At 41.3% G+C, this 6000-nt stretch overlaps 1 protein-coding gene across 1 annotated transcript in view; it reads left to right on the forward strand.

Moving 5' to 3' along the window:
* The window catches only part of MEP1B (meprin A, beta), a 47016-nt gene that overhangs the window by 26449 nt on the left and 14567 nt on the right, over positions 1-6000 (forward strand). The gene's annotated exons all lie outside the window — the stretch shown is intronic.

Here is a 6000-nt window from a genome sequence, read left to right on the forward strand (position 1 = left end):
ATATGGTGCTAAAAAACCCAACCCAAAATGTCAAAACGAAAAGCAAATCTAAAAATTCCCTATTCAATAGCCATTTTTTATGCAAGGAACAAATCAGCCATGGAAATAATGACTTAGGGAGAGGTAAAAGAAGACAGCAGGTTAAAATTATCTGAATGAATGGATCAGAAAGGCCATGTAGTGAATAGCAGCAGCATTTGGGCAGGTTTTGATAGGAAATTTCACAAAGTCCGAGGCACATGGACTCTTAGTTTAAATAGAGACTTAAACTTGGAAATAGCAAGAGTGACATAGCTTAGAGGGACTCACAAGGCCCAGGAGAAATTTTGTAAGCAAATTGAGGAGGAATGGCCTTCCAGACAGCAGAGTTCCATTTTTAATTTTGTACTAATATTCTTTGTATGATATCCTGTTGAGGTCCAGTACTTCTGTGCAATGCCAGATACTTGACACTGTTACTTTATGACTTTCCAATAAATAATTTTGGTTTCTTTGCAAGTAACGCTCTTACATTATACACATACTTCCCTTCCCTACACACTTTTAAAATGTGGGTTTGGTATTTTTTTGTTCTTCCCATTTAGAATAAAACATCCTTCTGAAGATAATGCAAACAAGCATCAATGACACAAGATGAACATCACTGGAAAACCACAATGACATCATCATTATTTGTATTATTTTTGTCTCAACCATCACAATAAAGTTTTGTAAAGTAAAATACTGTGCTAAAGTCAGTGAAGTGTCCGACAGTGTTGTATATCACTATGCAGTGGAGAAAAATGGAAATATGTTGTGTGATGTGCCTGCCCTGTCCTTTAAGTCTACCTGAACATGAAGAAAATGTGTAAAACTGCACCCTGACTTTCAATCAACACAGTGAAGTCTAGGTTTGCTATCTTATCGTGATACAGATGTCTATAATAAAAGGGAGCTGGACCCTGTAATCGTGGGGTACCCAGTGGTTCTGAGTCATGCAACAGCTGTCAGTCAGTCGTGTGAGGGTATGTGGAGTGTGGGAGCATCTGGTTCATTGAGTTATTTGGTTGTGATCTACTCACAAGTAATGATGAAAGTGGTAAATTAGCCACACAGACACACAAACATTAATGAGGAATTCACAACAGAAACAATAATGAGGACCCAGAACACTTCAGCCACTGACTGATGGTCCGTTAAAGGAACTACTCAGGCAGAGCCTTCAAGAATGTCAATGTGAAGAACAATTTTTTACTGATAGGAAGGGGGAAACATGATTAACATGAGTATTATGGGATACTGGAGGCTGATTGGGATATCAGCTATCAGAAGAGGCTTGTGGACTCATGTAAAAATGACTATGGGGTGTTTAGGGGAAGGGCCAAAGGATTCAAAGAAAAGGGGAAGGATCACGGTGGATCAGAGAGGAGCTAGTGTGGGAAGACGGTGTCAGCAACTGGAGAGACTGCCCTGAAAAGAGATCTGTATGCCAATGAACAGAGGAGATCACAGGTGTTAGGGCTTGTAGGTCTAGGTACTAGCACATGGAAGGATTGGCATGCAGTAACTAACTGGAGGGACTGTGGACCATGGGACTTGGGCTGTAGGGCTTGTAGGTCTAAACACCAGTGACCAGAGGGACTGGTGCATTTGCGCTGTATGTGTGTTGAAAGGTCTGAGTGCCAGCAACTGGAGAAGAGGCCATGGGCACCAGGTCTGTAGGTCTGGGTGGCAGCAATTGGAGGGATCAGGTTGTGTGTGGATGTGTAAGAGATCTAAGTGCCAGCAACTGGAGAGACCTGGGTGTGTTTATATTTCTTCAGTGAATTTAATCCTCTGTGTGTATACGTATAATTCACTAGCAGACTTCAAGCTGAACTAGCTGGTGAGTTGGAGGAAACATTTCCACATCTGGAGGACTTGGTCTGAGCCAGTGGTTGGGGTAAGGGAGGCCAGGGTCCAGGCATGGATATTAGGCAGACTGAGAGCTGAGAGCCCATGGTAATATTCAAGGGATCTGTTATTGTGGGAGTGCTTATGTGATGAGTGTGTGAGCGTATGCATCTGTTTTGCTAGCAAGCATCACGTTGCTCTATCTGGCAAGTAGGAGGTGACCTGCATACCAGTTAAAGGACCCCGGGTCCAGGCATGGATATTAAGCAGGTTTAGAAGCCACATTCAAGGGGGCTGTGAATGTGGGTGCGCTTATGGATGTGGAGATCGAGGGCATACGTGTTTTCACCAGAGAACCACCATTCTGATCGGCTGGAGGGGAGGAACAGGATGGGGCTCTCTGCACTTGTGTGAGTGAGTTTGGGCAGCATTATAGGTGGGTTGTGCTACCTGCGCTGCTCTGTGTGTGTGAGACTGTCTGTGCGGCCAGCCGCATTAGGGACCTGTGTGTGCGTGTGTGTGAGAGAGTGTGACTCTTGGATACGCACTCAACCTTGCTACAGGCCAGACCTGCAAGCAGGAACAGCAGCAGCTGCATCCCTGGGACTGGGATGGAGAGATCACCTGGGACCGTTCCTGGCTGGGCACATCGGCTGGGGAGGAAGGATCCCAGGTCTGTTGGATTTGGTGTCTCCCTTAACACCCTTGGTAAGGAGGGCTACAACTCAGTGGGATTTGGAGAACAAAGTAAGCATGGAAATAGGAGAAGGGCCAGAGGAAGCAAAGTGTGCTTCACTGAAGACACTTTGCGGAGGAAGATGGCAGTCACCATGGGCACAGATCATCACATTTGCACTGTTTTGGAGGGGGCCTGCAAGAGACAGGAGTGCCAGTAATAGAAATGTCAGGTCACACCAGATGGTTGGTAGACTGGTATGTGAATATGTTCACATTTAAAGGTCAGCAGCTACTTTGATTCCCCAGAATGGATGTTGATGATCATAACATTTGTCATGCAATTTACCCTAACTCTGGGCGAAAGCAGTTCAAATGTATGGAAATTTGCTGAGGGAACTAGTCTTCCTCTGAATGCTACTGCATGGCACAAAGCAACAAATGTGTACGCTTCTGTACCAACATTACATACGTAGTCCTCCTCTGATTAATATTCTCTGAAATGTAGTTATATTTAAAGCATTCATAGCTGGTTTTATTAGCTTTTGTCAGAACCCAAAGATTCATGAAAACAGCCAGACAAAATTAACAAAAGATTTGTCAGAGCTAACAAACATCCTGGATAGGAAGATATCCTACTATAGATGTCTTAAAATAACTTTCCTATTTTGACATGTCTTCATCAGCAGTTTTCATGCAAATAATCATCCAAATGCGCCTTCAATTAAGATATGCACATAGATTTACATGGAGTTAAGAAGACACAAATGAGACTGTTCATAAATTCAACCCTGGCTAAAATACTTAACATTATAAAAAGTGAGCATTTCATCATTTCAAATGTGAACTACCAGATTTGTGACTGCAATGATAATTTATATCTTTTGAAATCCAGATTACATGAAATCGCATAAAAACTTACCTGTGCTTTCATCAGAAGAGAGCTTAATACACAGAACAATATATTACAATACATTATGCAAGATACAAATTCTGTAGGGTATATCCTGAAATGGGAAACTTCCATGAGAAAGAACCTTAAGCTTCTGCTTATTCATTTCAAATAGGAATCAGTGAAGAGCACAACTTAAAAATGAATCTCCGGGTCAGTGAGTATGAACAACTCACTTTTCAGTGGTGTGCAGATTCCATAGAGCCAAAAGAGACTGAGTTTTTACTAATGTCATTAACTGACCTAAAAATACTCAAGAAGAAAATACTGTTTTTTCAATTTACAATGCAGAAAAATTACTCAGGAAGTCCAGCATCAGATTCAATATTGCACTTTATTGTCTACCAACCACAAAAATTATACTACTAGCTCAGGTTCCTGAACAAATAATTTTTCTTAAAAAGCTGTAGCACAACTGACTTACAGTGATGGTATTCTTCTGTGAAAAAAGGAGATGAGTACGTACATGGTTTAGGAAATGAAGCATTTCAACTGGAGTTTTCTTCTTTATGAGTTGATGCTTTACTTGGATTTGTAATTTAACTGGTTAAAGTTGCCACACTTCAGTAATGGTCACCTCTTGCAAAAACAGCAATGAAGATTCACCAGCCCAGGTCCTACAGCTTTCCTCTGGAGCTGACTTCCCTGCTTTGCAAAGACTTTTCCTACATGGTTACTAGGACCGCATCTATTATTTTTAATGAAACAGTTTGATTTTGGAGATGTACATTTGACACATTTGCAGATAGTATGGGTATTCATCACAGATCAGATACTGTGTTGCTCAGCCAGGGAGCCGTAGATGGGGTTGCAGCCTGAGTGTTTACCTTACGTTCTTAAAGCAGATTTATTCACAGAAAGTTTTACTAAAAATCTTTAATAAACTTCTCTGTATGAAATTACTGAGATACTAATATGGTAGTAAAACCTACCAGTGTTAAATCTGCACCAGGTTCCACTTCTTTTTCCTGTCCTTCTCACACTGTGGTGATTTAGGTTAAAATTTGCAACAAGGATTTGCTCTGCTTGCATCCCTGGTTAGGCACATTCCACTCTACACATCAGGACTAGTGTAAAAAGCCTATTATTGGATTCCCACAATGTGCAGAACAAGGGCTTGAGTTGTGGACATTGACTCCTCTAGCCCTGCTAGCAAAGACCCAGGCTTAAGTGAATGTTGTCTTCTTTGCTCCTCCTTTTCTGGGCTCCGGACTAGCTGTACAGCTGGACCCAGCAGAGTATGTGCACATTGTATTTCGAGATGTGTGCATGACTCATTCCATACTGCTGAGTCTATCAGGAGTCACAGCATGGGCTTAAAATAAAATAAAATAATCCCAATATTCAAGTCAGTGGCTCAGGTTTGGGGGAAAAAAAAAAAAGGTAGGCTGTTATTCTAGCTACTTACCGGTCTTTCTTCAAGAATCTCAGCATTGCAGAAAATCTTTTAGGCATGCCACCTAATATCTATGCTAAACAGTATACACAGCCTCATATTCCTGATATAGGCAAACTACACCAATTTCATTGCTATTGGCATCACACGGATCAGCTCGCTCAGTCTAGCTTTAGCACAAGTAGAAAATAACTGAATCGTAATGTCTAATAGATGGCTGGCACTGCATTGTCTAAATGCAAAAAAAAGGACTGACCCTAGGCACTAGCTCTCTTATTTCGGCTAAGCATGTCAGGTGTCTTGTACCACCCAGGCCAGGCAGACACGGTTCCAGGGTGCAGGGCAGGAGTCATGAGTTATCTTTTTTTTTTTTAGGTACAGATCAGAACAGAGAAGCGGTATCTCTCAATTTTTTTTTCCACAGCTCTCCTTTTCCACTGTTACTGGAGCTCAGGGACTTCTACTAAGACACAGATGCCACCTGCCAGTTAAAGTACCTTTGATTCTTATAAATAAGATCTTAATTCTCCTGTCTACTTGGGCTGCATTTTCAAGCTGTATCTTCAGTGCTGGTAGTACAGATGGTCATGTCTCAAAAGGAGAAGACAGATAACCACCAAATAAACTGCCTTTTCTGAACGGTCAATTGCTGTTTCTCAAATCTAGAGTTGTTGCTTAGAGACTTTTGTAGTATTTAATGCAGTAATGGTCAAATATCTGAAATTATGAAGAAATTAAATATACGGTATTCTCATTTTCCCACTTCTTTCATCTACATATGTTCTAGTTTTTTGCAAAAGACAGCTTTAAAGTCAAGTTTTAGTAATTCATTTTGTGCAAGAAGAAGATTATGAATTTTTTGCAGCAGACAGATTCCATGTTGCTGCTTTCCTTGTCCTCTCCCCTTTCTGAACATCAACAGAATGAACCAGGAAAAAAACCCAGTGACTACAGCAATTCAGACTGATCACCCCTCCTACTCCCAAATTAATAATTTTCTGGAGTACATATGGATCAGTCTCCTTTGTATTAAACTTCTTCAAAACCATCACCAGTGCCACCTTTTTCAATTTTTTCATGGAATGCTTTTTTCCTGCCCCCCCCC

The sequence above is a fragment of the Haliaeetus leucocephalus genome, unplaced genomic scaffold (assembly GCF_000737465.1).
Source record: "Haliaeetus leucocephalus isolate CR32 unplaced genomic scaffold, Haliaeetus_leucocephalus-4.0 Scaffold428, whole genome shotgun sequence".
NCBI lineage: Eukaryota > Metazoa > Chordata > Aves > Accipitriformes > Accipitridae > Haliaeetus > Haliaeetus leucocephalus.